At 43.2% G+C, this 19055-nt stretch overlaps 1 protein-coding gene and 1 long non-coding RNA gene across 6 annotated transcripts in view; one reads left to right on the forward strand and one right to left on the reverse strand.

Annotated features, from left to right (window-relative positions):
• LOC143905197 (uncharacterized) overlaps positions 1 to 19055 on the forward strand; it is a 210914-nt gene that overhangs the window by 83832 nt on the left and 108027 nt on the right. The gene's annotated exons all lie outside the window — the stretch shown is intronic.
• LOC143905202 (uncharacterized) overlaps positions 6557 to 19055 on the reverse strand; it is a 202504-nt gene continuing 190005 nt past the window's right edge. For both annotated transcript variants that reach the window (XR_013259140.1, XR_013259141.1), the window contains 2 exons: positions 7314 to 7571; positions 6557 to 7233 (listed from right to left, as the gene is read on the reverse strand). This is a non-coding gene — a long non-coding RNA (uncharacterized LOC143905202). The remainder of the gene's footprint in view (positions 7234 to 7313; positions 7572 to 19055) is intronic.

A 19055-nucleotide genomic window follows, 5' to 3' on the forward strand; every position in this document is an offset into this window, starting at 1 on the left:
ACAGGGCAACGTCGTGACTTGGTCCGTTTTCTTGCCGCGGATCCGCGACCATAGTGCGGAAACATACAAGATGCTAATTGCTAAACCGGGGGATGTATATACCAGATTCAGCCCGGTTTATCCCCTTGGTCCCGGTACCAAGGAGCGTTTCCTCTCGAGGGCTACCCTTTTCCTTTTCTCGCTTTCTATCTCTTTCTTCCTCTCTGGCTCTTATTCGTGCACACACACATACACACAATTCCCCCTTCGCGGAACCGCTGAATATTCAAACTTCGTCGTCCTCGGAAAGAGCGATAAATGCGAACTCGACCGACCGCGGCCGCGTCGCCTTTCCCCTTTATGCGGAAAATAAGAGAACGTTGATCCCCCTCGCTCGTCGCCCCGGATGCCACGGAAGTTTCGCATCATTGGCCCGATTCGCTCCTCGAACAGCCAATGTCAAGTGCTGGGGATCAATACGCGGCGCGGTTTAATCCATTTGGATAGCCTGCGTACGATTTACCTTGCACGTTGCGACGGCTTACCGTTTGGTAGCACATGCTATGCCACCGATTGAAAATTCGCTTTATCCGACCGGCGTAACAATAGACGGTATCACGATAATTGGCTGACGTTTAATGGGAGTGTTCGATTGTATTTTCGGTCAACAATAACTATCCGCGAAGGCACGATACGCGGTGGCGGCACGTGCATAATTAGGATTATTATAACAATACGCCGGTAACAACTGTAATAATACCAATAATAAAAATAATTGCAGTGCATTCAGCTGTAGAAAGGAATACGTAGATAGACTACAAAGTAAAACGCAACACGCAACGATAACGCTACGTTCTGCAAAATTATTTCGCTTCTTTAACAATGACCAGATTATAAAATGAAATTTTCAAAAATGTGCATTGTGTAATGCAATCCTCTTTTCCGCTTATTTAAACGCGTATCCCGCTTTGGCCCTTTTGTTTTCTTTAATACGCCTGTATCTCTTGCAAATATACAAGGCTGTTTATTCGGTGCTTCGATCCATCCTGCAATATTTTGCCGCGTAACGAACGACGCGAACAAAAATGGTCACGGCGTACCTAATGGTCGGCGGGCTTCGAGCATCGTGCGTTTTATTGCCGGACATTTTTCGGTGCTGGGGACTCGCGTGGCCTTGCGAGTCGCAAAACAACGTCGGCCGATCGTAAGAAAACCACGGCCGGTTATATCCCCAGCGCGAGAACACGCATCTCGTTAAGTGAGAACAAGCGCCGCAAAAGGTACGTACGTTTCCTCTTACGGCCTTCGGGAATGAAGCCCTAAGAGCTTTAAAGGACTCGCGGGCTTCGTGGAAGGCGTTGCAAGAAAATAATTTCTTGCCGGCTGCGCGCGACCGGCGCGGCGCGAAGAGATCTTCGCCGTAATTTCCACCGTAACAGAGTCATTACTCGTCGTACAAAGTGAACCTATAGTCATTGCGACGCGATAAAAATATCGCGCATGAAAATCGAGAAATTTTCGTCGCACTATTTATAGCTTCAATCCATACGTCGAATCTCGGTTGCCTAATTATTTAATTTTCCTCGTGCACGGACTATACTGGCGCGTGATAATCGTATAATTAATTGATCAACAGAAATATAATTCTTCCTCTTACTTAAAATGTTATGTCTCGATTGGAGCCAAAAGTATAATTATCAGATGTCGGATTCAAAGGATTACCGCGTTTCACCATCGCGGTGGTTAACGTTCGTCCATCAGGGTAAAATTTTCCGACGGTTTTGCGACGTGCGTGTGAAGCGATCGCGCGTTCGTGCGGGTAATCGTATTTGATCGTGTCCCGTCGTCGATCTAACAAATTATCACTAATAGCTGGTATGAAGCGCACGAGGGTTCTCAACCCGCGGCCGATACGTGGGCGTTGCGTAGGCGTTCGCATTATGCAAGCAAATTACTCGATCGTAGAAACTACCGCTCCCGGTGATACAAGACGACGTCGACGTCGTTTAGGATCAGATAAACGACGCGGCGAACTTAATGCCCGCTCGTTCGAGGGCCGCGTTTACGTCAGAAAAAATTTATCGATCCGAACGCGCCTCGAATGGATACGCGGGACATTTATGCGGAACATATAAGCGTCCCGGAGAAAATGCGCGTCGTTACGAACGAATTACTCTCGCGTAATGGTGCTCCTACAGTCGCCTTACAGGAAGATGAATACATCGAATTCAAGTTGCTCGTTTCATAAGAAATATCGTTTTGAAAAAAAAAAATATTTAAAAAAATAATATATATGTACCCACATACACACACATGTCATTATGATACTGTCGTTAGTTATTCTTCCACAATTACCTTTAGTTACGTGAATGACATAATCCAAGTTAAGTCGTTGATCAAAAACAAGATTCTTCACAAGTGTTGAATGTGGATTCTACTTTATATTCTTCGCTCGTAAAGTTACGTAAGCCGCTATTATTTATACATCTCCATGTTGTGAGACGTCTCTATACGTTTCATCGCGCACGTACATTATCATACGAACACTTCCGCTGAAAATTAATAAACTTGAAACTGAAATGACGATCGCGTGCTGGGGGCGGTCTCGAGATCTCTATGGTGTCGTTGATCGGGGATGACGTTACACGATTGAAACCGCTAATCTGGATGAAAATTGCTTCCGAGACCGCAGATAGAGCGCTCGCGAGCGCGGAAGCGGAGCGAGCGGGACTGTCAACGGCAGAGACCGGCCCGGTCTCACGAGCGAGGAGAGATTAGTCGCAAACGCGTTTGTAATGCCGTGTAAATCCCCGCGATTCGTCGTAAGTCCATTAACAGCGCCGGTGGAACACGACCGCCGGCGATGCACTGGCCGGAATACCATTATCAGCGCGGTAAACAAGTTTCTCGACGGCACGGCATGCTCCTCTCTCTCTCTCTCTCTCTCTCTCTCTCTCTCTCTCTCTCTCTCTCTCTCTCTCTCTCTCTCTCTCGACGAAATCGAGTTGTCTACAGATTTCCAGGTATTGCTTCCTGGCCGCGTTCCAAGTCTACGCCGCGTTATCCCCGAGTTATCCTCGCGCGAGGAAGACGCCGTTTTGCCGGCGATCTTCGCCGATCGACCGCGCCAGAGACGAGAATGTGTATGTGTGCGTGCGTGCGTGCGTGCGTGCGTGTGTGTGTGTGTGTATGTATATATATATATATATATATATATATATATACACGTGTGTGGGTGTGCGCTCTTTCGATCAATTACAATTTTTCAGCGCTGGCTTCGAGCACCCGTGGATCGACGACTTTTCTACCATGTGCCTTTCCACTCGCCGAGATTCGATCGGGGATTCATTAACTTTTTGCCGAATCAGACCTCGGACGAGGATCGTTTTCGTTTACACTCCGCGCGCGAAAGAATAATAGCGGTGAATGAAAGTGGCACGGGTGAGACGGAAAATAAATTTAAGAGATATTAAAAAGTCGGGAAGCAAATATTTGCAGCAATGTCTTCTTGGCCTCGTTCCTAATAAACGTGGAACGAATGCTTTTCGAGATAATAATTTCCACTCACGGCCGCACATTGTAGTCGAGATAATTTCACTTCGAGCTGCACGTCCCTTAACACTCTCAACAGACATCGTGGTCCAATCATTTCTGAAGATTTCGCAAATATTTTTACTATTTTGTCGGTCGTTCGCGTTGTACGATCGCTTATCAAAAGCAATTTTCCATTCCGTAGTAACGAGATTGAAATTAAAAACATTTTATCCTCGCAGATTGGCACACCGTTCTATATCGGAAAAGTTATAAAACGAAACTCCTATTCTCCGCCGCGTATACGAAATAAAAATAAAGCGTGTAGCCGGAGGTAAAATAGTAAACCGTTGAGTGCAAGAATCTCCAATATCGCGAAAATAAAAAATTTCGACTTTCGTGAAATCGAGTTGTTTCGCGAATTTTCAGTTATTGTTCCGTTGCACGATTCCAAATTTTCTCACCGCTCTTGATATTCTTACAATTATCGCTGGGAGGTTTTAGCGATTGTAATCTCATCGCGAGATCTAGCCATGCAATTTTCTGTAAAGATTACAACAATGAAATTACATCGTCGTGTTAGAACTCCCGTTCTCGACCGCGGAAAACTGTCAGTGGTCCACCGCCGAAAGTGTTCCGGCGCAAAAATTCCGGGAATGCTTTCCGCGCACACAACTCGAGTGATTAAATTACTATTTTAATGAGTCACGTTAAAAATTTACATTTTTGCGCTGCGAAAGAGCAAGCCTAAATTGCTCTTAGCGCGCAAGAGATAAAAATAGTCTCGCTAATTGCATTTAGCGAGCGGAAGGCGTAGCCGACGTGCCATGCCGCGCAGAACACACACATCCGACAGGCTGGCCCCGATTTTCCTGCATTACGGCAAATACGAAAAGCAAATTGCGGCGTAATTGCGTGCGTTATTAAACGGCGACTTACGAGACGCCGCGCCGCGGCGCGACGGGGGTACAGCCCCGGAGCTCGTTTAAAGTTTCTCTTTCGTTCCGTGCAACGATGACGTCTCGCTCGACGAAGGAACCACCGGGATCGCGTTGTCTCCGCCTCAAGGTGTACACACACGCTTCACCCAGAACGACGCAATTACGCGGCTAATGAAGGAACTTTCTCCGAGAAGGTTATCTTCCACGTCGAGCCACGGCCGCAGCGCGAAGAGACGGCACGGCCAATGACAAGCGTCACCCTAACTTCTTGCCGCCTTATCGAAACGAGGCATCGCCGCCTGTATACAGCCAACCCTTATTTTTACGACCTCGCCGCCGCGCCGGTCACCCTTTCCTTAACTGTCGCCAACCTTCGGGGTCGAGAAAACGACTCTAGTTTTACCAAGAATAATAATCAATTTCACTTAGCGTTATTGTTAGCACCTATTTAGAGAGTTACTTGCACTACACACATTGCAGTCAATTAACATATAAATATACTATATCTCATAAATTGATTTTACGTACTATCATAAGAAACTTTATAAATATTTATAGAATTAATAGAGATCGATGAAGCTGTACATTACTAAGATTTTTTTCAAAATACTTGCATGATTCGTTGAAGCAATTGCAATGGGAACCACTGCTCGGGACTGGCAGGCTTAAATGGATACGAGAGCGACAGTACAGAATGAGACTGACCTTGTGAGTGAGGAGCCAACCTGAATTTAATCCTTCGGGGCCGCATTGCCCCGAGATTACACCGGACAGACAAATAACAGTAATAAAAACGCGATGCAGTAGCCTTCGCGTTTTCTGACATGTGCACACATATGCACGCGTGTACACATATGTTAATCCGCGGAACGGCAATTAAGCCTCTCGCAACAGATTTTCCATTCAGACGTCCTTATGAGATATTACCGTTCGCTTATGTTAATTTGTCAATTCTTTTTTACCTTATTGCAAAACGACGGGGGTAATGTCGTAATATGTAACAGACATGCATGTAATAATTATAATAACTAAACGAGAATTGCTGTTCTATTTCTACGGGAGAGAAAAGGAAAAACTCTCCCTCCCGTCCCCCCGTCCCCCAGTCTTTTATACCTCTCCGCATATATTTAACATTAATATTATTATTAGCAAGAATTATTATTTAATATCCGGATCTTACAAAAAAAAAATTAGTATGCAAATGTCAGTGATATTCGAAAAGATTCATGATTCAAGAAAATCTTCATGTTGCTTATCCTGTAACGAGACGCGCTTAACATGGACCATTTAGCGGCAATCTCAGCTGAGTTAAGAAATCGAGTGAGCTCTTGGCTAATTAATACAAACGAGCGCCTTGGCTCATGAAGATAGGCATCACAGGCTATTACATCCCATTTTTGTTCAAGACCGGGTACAGCCGTCGTTCTCCACCGTGCGCTTATTCTCATCCTGTTCATAAAATGAACGCCAGAGAAGTGACGTGTAACGGTTTCCATTTTCTCTAACACGTGTAGTTTTGATTTCATTTAAGAGCACGCATGCTTTAGAATACGATAGCGCAAGCGATTATGGAGTCTATATCAGGAGTCCATATCATCGTTATCTGTTATAACGCTATCTATTTACTCGCTCGGAGAGAATCGTTGGCGATCGTAGCAATGCCGTCTCGCGCGGAGAGACATCGTTTTTCCGGAGGGTGTGTTGGCACGCCGTTGCCTCTCGCGGTGGAAAACAAATCATCGTCGGAGCACCGAAAATATTTATTCGCCCTTGCTGCGCGCGACACCGCTCGTTTGGTAAACACCTAAATCGGCCAAATAAACGTCAGAGGAAACATAGCGCCCTGTACTAGTTACGGCGTGCCACTGCGGGATCTTCTCCGGTTACTTTTTACGCGGATAGCTTTTATCTCAATTTTCTCGTCCAACCGGACGTTATTCAGTGTTCTCTCTCGACAAGTTTTGAAATACCTTCAATAAACGTTGCGGAAAAAAAACATGCAAATATTTTATAGTTTAACGTATATATTTTTATTAAAAATTCCATGCTTTTTTATATCTCTACTGACACAAATTTCAGTTTGGAGTAATTGATTTGATGTATATATATTGATAAACTTTTTTGAAAGCTGAAACGAATTAATAATTTTTGGAATATTATGTTTTATTATCACATTTTATTATCCACAAATATATAATATATCTGCTGTGATAAAATTGAATAAATAAGAAATAATAAAAAAAAAAATTCAATTTAAAAAAGTTATAACCATCATTTCAAGTTTTATCGATATCTTTCTTGATTTTTTATTTCTGATGGCTTTAACTTAATCTCGAGTTACATAATATTACGTATTTTCGACACGACTGTAATCGAGACGCGCGTTATACCTCTTATCTGTCGAATGCCCGAATCTCTTCTCTGCACGCCAGTCTCTCCCTCTCGTTGGTTTTTACTTTAAGCAAGGCAGGGAAAATACTTAATACGCATTCCCCGCGTTTCTTTTTAAGGAGCGCTTTTATCCAGTACTCCCTTCGCGCGACCCAGCGAGCGTCCCTCGTGTTTGCGCGAGTCTTTTGTCGGCAATTCTGCGCCGAGGGAGCGAGGAAAGGGCCAGGGCACCGAAAGGCGAGTCTTCCGGATGGCAGCCGACGGTCGCGAAAGCTTTTATAAAAGCTTTCCTGTTTTTGTGTTTACGTGCGAGGAGAGAAGATCGCGCTCGCGGGGAAAGACCGGCCGGTTCTTCGTGGGGATGCCGTAGTAGAGATACGCCGACCGTTATCTGCGGCAGTAAATACGAGGATTATCTAGCCTGTTCCGGATGACGATGGTGTCGGTGCTGGAGGACGGGAGGGCACTTACAGCAGGGCCCCTGATAGACGGCTAAGTGCATTTGGCCAGCTTCCAGCCGAACGACGAACCATGCGCGCGGCTTTTCTAAGCGGGAAATCACCGTGGCGACCCCTCTCGCCTCGTTTCGCCTCATCTCGCGTCGGTACGCCCGTCACCTGCCCTCTTTCTTCCTCCTCTCGACTCGCCGATTTCACCCTCTTGTCCATCCTTGGGATGCAGTGGTACTCATCCGGAATTTTTTTGGAAATAATACGTCGTGTCACCATGCTACAAACAGAAAAGATAAACATTCTCTTATATATTTTTACATTTGATCGATTTTATTCATTTATTTCGTATAAATACTCTCATTAAGAAAAAGAGTGATGCGCAAATGTAATGAATTTTGGAAGAAACATTTTTTATATCTTGTAAAAAATAATATATTAGATCCTGAATATCGTTTCAACGACTTCTAAGCATTGCGTGGGAAATTTGAAAGAACCATTTTCTATTTTCCCAACTTGTGGTTTTAAGGTTTATTTAGGGCAGTTTGAATTGATGCGCGCTTTGATGTTGAGTTTCCTCGAAAATCTTGTTATCTCAGGTGGCAGCGATAACATGTGCGCGATATAGGAGATATGTTTGAGACATCTAAACTCGATGAAAGGAGATTGAAAGCCACTGTCCTGAGACATAGTAGGAGAGTCTTTCTAGCGTTCAATTCCCTCGAAGTTTTCTCCGGTCTCTCCCATCATCCCCTAAGCTAAGGTTCAAGCTCCGCTCGTCGTCTGTCCGCGATGGTAAAGGTTTCTGCAAATCGTGTTGGAGCCATCGTATAAACGTTTGCCGTAAGGGAGACCTGATAGAATTCTTGACGATGTCTCGCGATGTCTGGCGTGGTGATTCAGAACACAGTGTTCGCAAACTCGACCGACACTTTTTTTTAACGGATCGGATGTATTTGAACATCGAAAAAGAAAAGCTGGATAATATTGCCCGGAATTTGTTTTACGTTTATATAAATATATTTACACGCGGCGAAAAGTGCCCATTACAATTAAAGAGAAAGAATCGTTAGCACTCACATTGCGTTACTGCTGTGAATTAACAATGTTGGCGGAATAGGTTTCAACGAGTTGCGAATATGATTTTTGTGACGCTGGCGCCTTTATCTCTCTTGTTGCCCGTTTGTTCTGGGTTTAATTGGCTTTTGCCACAGCAATGATAAAGCCCCTATTTTATTTTGGGCTACAAACTCTCGTGCGCTTTTGTTTCGGTGCTTTATAATCCGGAGGACAGCTGGTTTGGTATGGAACGTCTTGTAAAAACCACTTGAGTGGCGGAACGTGAAGGCGCACCGCCAAGGGATGCGAAAAAGCTTGCTGAGACACATTAGTCTCGGTGAGGGTCAACGAGTGAAAATAAATGGCCCATTACTTGGTCGTGAGGATACCTCTACCACGATGTCCCTGGTACGTCTCACAGCCGCGCTTCCCTCTCTCGCCTCTCGCGCTCTCTCCGGTCTTGGAATTTAACGGACCGACGATATACGAGCTAACATCGAGAATAATAGAACATAAATACTACGATAAAACGATAGGACTTGTTACGTCGTTCTCTCATCTAGCCGCGCACGGATCGTAATTTAAAGTCCCGTTCGTCGGAGAAGCGTCTCTTATCGAGAAATATACGTAAGAAATTAATTAGCGTGATTACGGAAAAAGAGAGTAGCTAACGGTAATTTAATTTAATATTTTAATTACTGATACACATTGCGCATATTTAAAAATTGAATAATTACGAAGATTTAAAGATTTAAAAAATTACCGAGCGTTAACAATGGGTCACTTACTTCTCGTCGATTTTACCTCTAAATTTCGAAACTACAAATCCAAATATCCTTATATTTTAAGAGAAAGTGAATTTATTAATATTAATTCTATAGAGTGTGTGTTATGAAATATGTTTAAATCTCAGTTTGTTACGTTTTTTCTGAGAATTGCAAATGTCTCAATTTTCTCTACCATAATGCCAAAATATAGTTGTTCTCCAACTTCGTACATCTTGCAATTGGTTATAATTCGTGCAGAAATCGTGCACCTGCTCAGCGAACGCGCATCAGCCGGCTAAAACACGAGCCAAATAAAAATCGCGCTAGTCCTGCCTGTGGGCCTGCGGTCGGCAGGAATTAATTGGCGACGTGAACAGACGCGTGCCTGGAATCACTTTTGCGTGGCTTTTTCTCGACGACGGGATATCGGATCGTGAATTGATGCGGCCGAAGTGGTCCAACCGGTAGCCTCCACCGGCGACCGGATTTTCAAACTCGACACCGTGGCGATAGTTTTAAACCGATATCCACCGTCGCATATCGGAAGAAATTCAGTTCAAGGTTCGACTCCCCTCTCGAATGCAACACCTTGGAAAGAGTGGCGTTACAGCCAAAAAATCGTGGCGCTTAAAAAAAGGAAAAAATATCGACAAACAAGAATTAAAATTATACGTTAGTTTATTTTTTTGACATAAATAGATATTATTAAAATAAAGTTGCGATTCAGAATAATACGTGTTATTTTGAACAATGATTTATCTGACACCGTGACAAACTTTGGAATATCGGCGGGATGTTAAAATGTTCATGACCAAAGTTTGCTCGTGAACGACGCAAGTGATCACAGTGGCTTTAATTATTATCGTTAGAGATATTTATAGCAGCACGAAGGGAGCGTGACTGTCACGAGTGCTTATCTCACGCGGAGTTCCGACGAAATCAATGCCCGGTGGGTGAGTGACTTTCAAGTTCTCGTTTATAACCCTCGAGTAGCGGGAATGCGACGAAGGAAGTTGGAAGGGCGTGGGCGGATAGGCCTTGTCGCTATACCTTAATTACGTTAGTCACATTATGCGACGTTTCTCCCTTGTTTCGTGAGTCGCCGCCATGAGACCCCTGGGTAAACGATGCCGGCGTTAACGTCGGTATATAACCACCCCAAACCCGATCGGTTTGCGTAAGGGCTACGAGACCGACGAATCGACCGTGGTATCGTCGGTACGGCGCCACCGCTTTCCCTTCGGTATCCCTTGCGTTCCCTTCGCCCACCTCCTTTCTTTCGCCTCCTCTGTACTTTCTTTTATCGCACGGTGTTAATTTAATTCGGTCAGGTGCGACGTTAATTTCGCAGTGAGTTCATCGTCCGCGTGCGTGCCTCGTGCGTAGCGCAGGGAAGGGTGCCTGGATACCCCGGAACACGCGAGTGATAATCTAGCTTTACATAAATGATTAGACAGAAGGGGTTTTAGAACAAGAATGAGCCGAGCCCATAATTTGTTTGTGAGGGAACTTTCACTTTTAAATATGAAGTATCTAAAGCGGACATTACGAGCTGCGAATTTGCTTTGAACTTTGAAAACGGTTGTACTATAGTTCACTGTAATTTCTGTAATTGTTGCTTGATCGTTGTTGAAACACGCCGTTTGAGCAACGCTAACATTTAGATATAATTACTTCAATAATTCATTGATGGCGGTTGAAGTCCGTTTAGTGCCGTTGTTAATGATTTCGTTGAAAGGTCGGTGAAAGCCAAATACGAATTCTTGATTTAATTATAAACCTCGCTAAATTCGGCGGAGCGACAAATGTTCAGTAAATAGTTACAGTTGCACGAATCCCAGCTCAACCGTTTGAAATGAAATAAGCTTGTGTGCTACGTAAAGTCAGATTAAAATAATGTATCCTTGTTGCGCGATAGTTTTATATAGGCCTCGCGTCGACCAGTCTGTCGACAAGTTTACCCTTTTTCCTCCTCTCTCTCTCTCTCTCTCTCTCTCTCTCTCTCTCTCTCTTTCTCTTTCTTTTTCTCTCGGCCTTTTCTCGCGCTACTTTCTTTGATCGTCCTCTCGCTTTCTTTTATCGTCCGGCGTTAATTTCATTCGGCCAGGTGCGACGTTAATTTCGTGGAGAGTTCAGTAACCGCGCGGTGGCTTCGAACACGGTGCAACACCAGTGGCGTAGATCGAATATTTCTGGAGTTTCGATTAAAATGAAGAACGGAACAAAAACGGTTGTGCGGTTACCAAGTTTTAACAGGTGTTTTATCTTGAAATTTAGAAAATATGTATCTGCAACTTGATTTTTCTTCAAGTGTCTAAACTATAGTATATAATATTCGACGTTAAACGATAAAAATTTATTTTGTTTGTAACTTTTTAATTACATAAGTAGATATTAAAAATAATAGTTTTGATATCTAATCATTTATTTAAAATTTAAAATTTTCCGATCAATTTTCAATTATTTTAGCGAGATATTTTCATCTCGCAACATTTGAAATGATTTTCATTTGGAAATCACGGAAAGCTTATCTGCCTCTTTCCCGATCGCTCTAGATCGATCCTAGCATTTGCGTGACTTCGCAAGCCAATATTCGACAAGGGAGAGGAACTTCTCTCCACAAAGAAAGATGGTGAATAGGAAAAGAAGACGAAGAGAGGAGGACGATGTAGAGGATACCGGCGTACATGTAAGTGGTAACGTTTCGTGCATGCCAATCGTAGGCCGTATATCTCCTGGCACTTAGGACGATCGTATCTTGGCCGGGCGGAGGGCGCGCTTGTACAGCCGCAACGAACGGCCAGAACGCGGCCGCCCGTTGGAACAGGATGTTCGGTTTTATCCAATCCGCGGTATCGTATCGTCGGATACAAATTGCGCTTTTAACTCGCGATGATTGACGATCACGATCGTAAGCGCATGCGGAAAACGAAAAACGCGCGCGCGTGCGGATTACTCATTCGATCTATTCGTTATTCTTGCTTGCTGAATTCTGTTTGTCGCAGCACGAATCAGGTGAATTACAAATTCCAACTTACGAGAGTCCGAGAGTCGAACGTCTGATCTTCGTCTCACGTACCTATGTTTTTCGGCTACGCCACGCCGCTTGAAACAGATTGCATTTTCTGCACGGAAAGCCGTGCCGCGGTTTAACTCAAGGGTCAACCAAGGACACACGGGCCTTTAATTAACGATTATAGGCTCCCACGGTCATAATTCAACCCACGAGTCTCGAGGATCCGGCGTCGTACACCCTTTTCGTTGCGGACCGTGCGGTCGCGCGGGTTCCTTTACCCTTTTGCCCTCATCTTTGACTCATGATTTTCGCGGTGCGGTTACGGCTACGGAAAAAACGAACGATCCGTTTCAGTCGGCGACGCGCGGACGAAACCTTGCGGTCGTCGTCACCGCAAACGGTGTTAATACGAGTTATCGTGCAGGAATACGTAATACCTCTGCTGAAAATGTAGCGCGACGCTTGATCAGGTATATTTTGAGATCACCACATTTACAGATTGTTATACAGCTTAACGTATACGTAATCATCAAGTTTATACTAAAATTATTTCTTTCGTTATCAAAGTGCCACGTCGGAATCTGATCTTAATCTAACAAAAAACGAAATTATTGAAGGAAAATCAGACAACGTATATAATTCTCAACTCTATTGTGTTGTAATCCTTATCGCTGCCAAGAGATAAGTTTTATCTCGAGAATTGATACATTTTGTGAAACTTGTGATATATATATATATATATATATATATATATATATATATATCACAAGTACTATATATATATATATATATATATATATATATATATATATAACGAGTATTTCCGTTTCGTATTTATATAACTGTCGCCGCAACACAATAAATCGCCTCGAGCGTGACTAGTTCCGTCGATCGCTACGTTCTCGCGTTCTTCGAAGGTGCGTAGCGAATGTTTTTTTTAAAATTATTTCTCAGAATGGATCCTGGGAGATTCCTTGTCGATCGGAGATCTACTCCCACGCGTTTATTCCGCCGACGCGTGGCTCGCAACCATAATTCCGCCAGTCGTTCAAGGTGAGACACATCACGCTGGAAGTCGTGTATCACTTTCGTATCCTTGACTCGACACCGTGGACCCGCATTTTATACCAGCGAAAAAAAGAGATAGAGAGCAGCCGGTGGAAGTGTTTATCGGCCCCGGTACTCCACTCCAACCAACCTCTAGACGACCCCGGCGCGTTATGTGTGGAGGACAAAATAATGTCACGTTGTGGAATCGTCGGGACATACGTGTCGTTTGCGTGCCGCGAGTATATAGCTTGCAATTTGCGAGAAACGTCACTTTGTAGAATTCTAATTAGCGACAGTACGGTTGAACCGGTTGCTTTAACCGCAAAATGTTTTTCAACCGCGATCCCACGAAATTTACGTAAATTTCAATTAATATTAATTGACGTAAATTATAATAGACATGTCTTTTTTTTTTTTTAACCGTTCGGTCTTTGGTTATTTTTATTTCAAAGTAACAGCGCTTGGCTTCTGTTTTCTGATAAAATTTGTAATTTTTAATTTCCGGATATAATCTTTATTCGCATAACTTATTGTTAGCGTCGCTCGGCGCTGCTGGGAATAGAATATATTTGTATTCTGCACGACTCTTATTTTCGGATTATTCTTACGCTCGTGCTGTCACGATGGACCCGCATTTTATGTCCGTAACAACCGGTATAAGTTTATTGTCCGTAGAACACGTCGTTCAAGTCAACGCAAATGACTCAGCGTCACGTATTCAACGTTCATGCTATTGTAGAATATGTTTCTCTTGTTTTACCGGCTGCTACGCCGAGGCCAATAAATTCAGTCCTACTCGTTTCGAAGAGGATTTTAAACACTTCCGATTTCTCTATACTTCCTATTAAGATTTGTATATATTATTAATTTGTCAGACATTCTTTATTCACTCGCATCTTAAAATTGATAAAATTTAATCTTTTGTTAAAGTATTCATTTATCAATCTTTTTTGTCTAAAAATAATAAGTAGACTTTATTGATGTGCTTATTGAATATATGAATCTTAAAGAGTTATATATCTCTCTCAATATTCGTAGTTTTTCAATTCAATTATTCAACTTTATTAATTAGACACATTTTTTGGTTCTACAAAAAAACTCCTGCGAGGAGGAAGATATCGTTTATCATATGGTGACGTAAAGAAAGTTTGAGAAACTCCAATTCACGACTTTCGTAAGCGCGACGCTAAATCGATGTTCGCCCATTACATTCACATGCATACGGTTGTTATTCCGCGTGTAACGCAGATTTTGCACTTGGCGCGACACGCGAGACATTTTTATTCACCGTACCGGCGTGATTCTCATGAAAATTCAGCGAACCCTTGACCTAACGCCACCATCGGGCTACATCTCGAGCTCACCGGCTCGCCGCGCGTCGTGCCGCGCGCTGCGCCGGTTGCATCGTTCCCGGTTGACGACGCACGATTTAACCTCCAGACAGCTCATCGGTGTCTCGATGTATATCAGATGGCTACCTTGTTGTTGCTCCGTTGGGCCTGCGATGACGGTATCTATGGATAGATGCGAACACCATCGCATCGGCGCGTTCGTTCCTTCACGGTCTGATTCCTGCCGTACGGCCTCTCGTCCGCGTCGCGTTTTATCTCGCAATTCTAAACGAGTAACACATGCCGCTCGAGATGTTATCGACAAGAACAATAAATACACATACAGGAGTACGTTACACCATTTCCCACAAGTAAATTAAAGAGTTTTATTATATTGACACAATCGCGATGATATAACGGACGATCGACAGGTCTTCGCAGGAGAAAGGAAGATTTTGTTAGAATGAAATTACGTAAGAGGAGGGTCGATTTAATCTCATCAGATACTGCATATTACGTTATTTATTTGCAACATAGTATTTGCAACAATCGGCTTTTATTCGGCGAAATAGCTCGCGAACCTCTCGTCATACATTATCATACCATTAGCATCGATGAATTCGTGGAAGTATCTCATTTGCATTTCGAGCCCGCTATATACATACACGCGTACATCCCACGGACATCTCCATCGACCGGTGTGTCTCGCTGACTATTCAAGGTCAGCGGGGTCCGCCACGTGGCAGTGACACATGCGTCGAGGCTGAATAAAAAAGGCTACCCGAAAAATGGACGAATGCCTCTGTTGAAAGTACGGGTGCGAGGTTGACAAATGATTTCCTTGTTGTAGAGAGTGAGAGACGATTTCTATGGATATCCTTCGCGCGACCAAAGTTTTTTTTTTAATTTAATTACTCTGCAGATTTCGAGGGATAAAACTTTCTCATACGCGAAAATAGGAAATAAGAAAACCCTCTTAAGGTATCTATTCTCAATAGATCTTATTGAAAAGAAAAACATATTTTTAACAAACACACACACACACACAAATTGGAGAAAATAGACAACTTTATATTTTTTTAAATTTGAATTTTAATGTATCTCGCCATATATTTCGAATAAATATCAAAATCCTTTGCCCATCTGCATAGATATATATTCTGTTGCGGAAGGGTCGGTTTGTCAATCGTAAAATAAATCCCCGAGCGTTTGTGCACGAGTTTCCGTTATATAATGCACACTGGCGAGAATTGGCAACGAGTTACGACAGCCGCAACGAGTTTTTCGTTGTTATATGCGTCTATACCTTTGGGATTGCGCTATTCATTTCATAAACCATTATTCGAATAACAATGGCCCGTTAAGATAGGCGCACTGTTTCCTTTGTTACTCGTCGAAGATAACCACGCGTTACGTAATGGTGCAATAATGCTCACATTAATAATCGGGGAAGTTCGTAACTTGACGGAGTCAAGGCTAAATGGTTCCTTCGCTTCGTCATTTCTCTCTCTCTCTCTCTCTCTCTCTCTCTCTCTCTCTCTCTCTCTCTCTCTCTCTCTCTCTCTCTCTCTCTCTTTCTAGTTCGATATAAAAATAACGTTTTCCGAGCACACGTGTGTTGGTCGATGACTAAATACGTTGACTAAAGATAGGAATTTTTTGCGATTAAAGAATGTTGGGTGACTAAGTTTTAAAACGCAGAATATCAAGCCTATCGAGAGGCGCAAAGAAATGAGTCATTAAAAATATCTCACTAAATTAATTAAATTTCATCAATACGCAAATAATAATTGTGCAAAAGTAATAATAATTCAAATGTATTGAATATCTTTGGAATGTTATTAAATATTTTTTGTAAAATGCTAATTCTATTAATATTAAATTAAATTATCACAACAAAATTCCAAGGAATATTTCTTAGATGGAATGATGTTTTTAAATGTTTACCTTAGTTTTATATTAATTAGTTGAAAACCATGATTAATAAATTAGAATTAAGAAAACTTATTTATTCGAATAACTACAAAATGAAGAAAGAAACTCACCTTCTCCGCATATTTAATTATTCATTTTCCGATATTTTTGTGCATTTATCCGTAAGATGCAACAACGCATAAAATTCGATGTTCTTCTTCATCGAGTTGTATAGCCCCGAGCGTGCGGGATGAATTATTAATGACTTATCGCCGCGTTCTCGTGGCGCGGACGTTTTTTCGTACCTTCGAAATTAAATTAGCCATTTCGCTTTGACGACGACGCCTCGATCTAAATATAAATTGAACGGAATCGAGCGCGAAGACGCGGCGTGAATGCTCGCGCGGATGCTCGCTTAAATAACGATCGCCGCGCCGCGCCGCGCCGCGCCGCGCCGCGAGATAATTAAGATCGAGCGAGACAGTTCCCACGTTATGACCACTGCGTCCCTCGTCGTCTCTCGCTTCGCGGGACGAACTGAATTCGCGAAGATCGCTTACCGATAAAGCGATGTCGATCTTTCGCGCGACGATGGGCGGAGGAAAGGCGGTTAACCGGGCCCGCGGATCGAAAAAGAGCGGATAAGACCCCGTGTATGCGCTTCAGTGTCAAATACCGATCAGCTACCGACCTGAAGGTAATGAGAACTGCCGCGCCGTAATGACGATAGGGGAGAAACCGGCAGCCAGTTCGGCAAAATATGCCCGGCAAGATTATCTTGTGGCCGTCGTCGTCGTCGTCTTCTTAAACGGGACGGAATTAATTGAAGCGGCCTCCTCGCGCGCGATCGGGAAGATCGTTCGCGCGGTCTCGAAGACGGTTCTGCCAGCGCACGTCGTCGTCGTCGTCGTCGTCGTCGTCGGATTATCCACGAACGTTATTTTCGTCGTTGACCGCGCGAAATTGCATCCCCGCGCGAGCCGTGATTAATTATCGCGTGCATGCCGTTGATTGAAATACTTATAGCTGTCCCGACGGTGTAATATAAACCCGTCGCCCTCGCCCCGCGCCGCAACGCGTCACGATAGCCATGATGCGGCGCGACATTTTTCATCGTGGAATGTTAATCACATTTTTAAAACGTTAATGCCACTGCGCTGGAAAATTTACCCATTTTTTTTCTTCGGATCTGTGCTAATTTCTGATGTTACTTGATCCCAAAATTTGCTCAACGGTCAAGAGATTTATGTTATAAATTATAAAATTACATAGATATTAATTTATTGCAGTAAATATAATTATAAGATGAAATCTAATTATCAGATACTGAAAATGGCATTCTTAACTTAACAAGGCAACGTACAGCAAGGGAAATTCGTTAGGCGAGATTATTTTCAGTATTTAATATCGATTAAATGCACGGTCACACATGTTGGGAAAGCAGCAGCCTATGCGTGATCTTTGTTTTACGGAAACCGCGCTTGCACGCGATATCGCGATATATATATAGTCGTGCAACACTATTTTTGTCACGCGTTGCCCGATCCCACTGAGATTACGTTCCAGTCAGGACGACTCATTATTACCGCCCGCAACAGCTGTCATGCAACTGTAGCTTCTTATTGTGGACGTATATGTAGTTAGCTTAACGTAGTGTTTGCACTTGTGTCGTCGTTGGTTCCCCTCTGATCGCGGTAACGATCGTCGCATCGAATAACGCTATAATTTATGAATCTTTCTTTTATTTTACAGCATCGTATGTCATATTTCGATATCGATATTTCCGTTTTACCTCAATATAAAAAGAGCATCGCGCTATCGGGGAGCTGTTTTTCTCGAGCGGTACTTCATCCTCGATTCCCTCCAATTTTAAGAAATTTTACGGCCCGCACACGAAAGAGAAGATTATGAATATTCGATCTTCTCTCGGAAGAATTACGCACATGGGTTACGATTATAGACGCCGGGAACGATCAGTATCGGCTCCGCTACCGGCATTTATACGACCGCAAGGCGTGAATCCACGATAATACGGTAATAATCGAAGCGATATCTTTATGGCGATAAGGCAAGGGGAGAGAGTGAAAGAGAGAGGCAAAAATAAAAGAGCGGGAGGCAAGATGGCACAAAAGCGTAGAACGCGCCGCAGGACACGCATGTCGGCGCGGAATCTTGGTAATATCTTTTCCGAGCCGTGGCTCGTTGCGCGCGTGCGTTGTACTGGTTGTACACCGGTTCGCGAGATACATCGCGCGTTAATTAAGTTCTTATCAAAATGATTATCGCTCTTGATCTATCTCGATACGCGCGCCATTCGTTTTACGACAGAGACCTTTAGCGCACGAATGAAAAGCGCGTCAGAAACCAGTTGCGCGGATAATGAAAGAGGCGGGAGATAGCAATTTTTATTACGTACATACAAATTTTTATACGTTATGTGAAAGTGTAATAATTTCTAGCCGTTATTTACGGTTACTGGTTATATTTTCATGTTCCTAGTTATTTTATAGTTATTTCCAAGTTATTTTTCAAAATCCGATTTTTAGGATTGCTGCTGCGAAATTAAATGTCTTAGCGCGATATGAAGAAGATGTAAACAATGACGCGGCATTTAGATGTCGGTTTAG

The sequence above is a fragment of the Temnothorax americanus genome, unplaced genomic scaffold, assembly GCF_048541705.1.
Source record: "Temnothorax americanus isolate GAGA-0224 unplaced genomic scaffold, ASM4854170v1 Scaffold6, whole genome shotgun sequence".
Classification (NCBI taxonomy): Eukaryota; Metazoa; Arthropoda; class Insecta; order Hymenoptera; family Formicidae; genus Temnothorax; species Temnothorax americanus.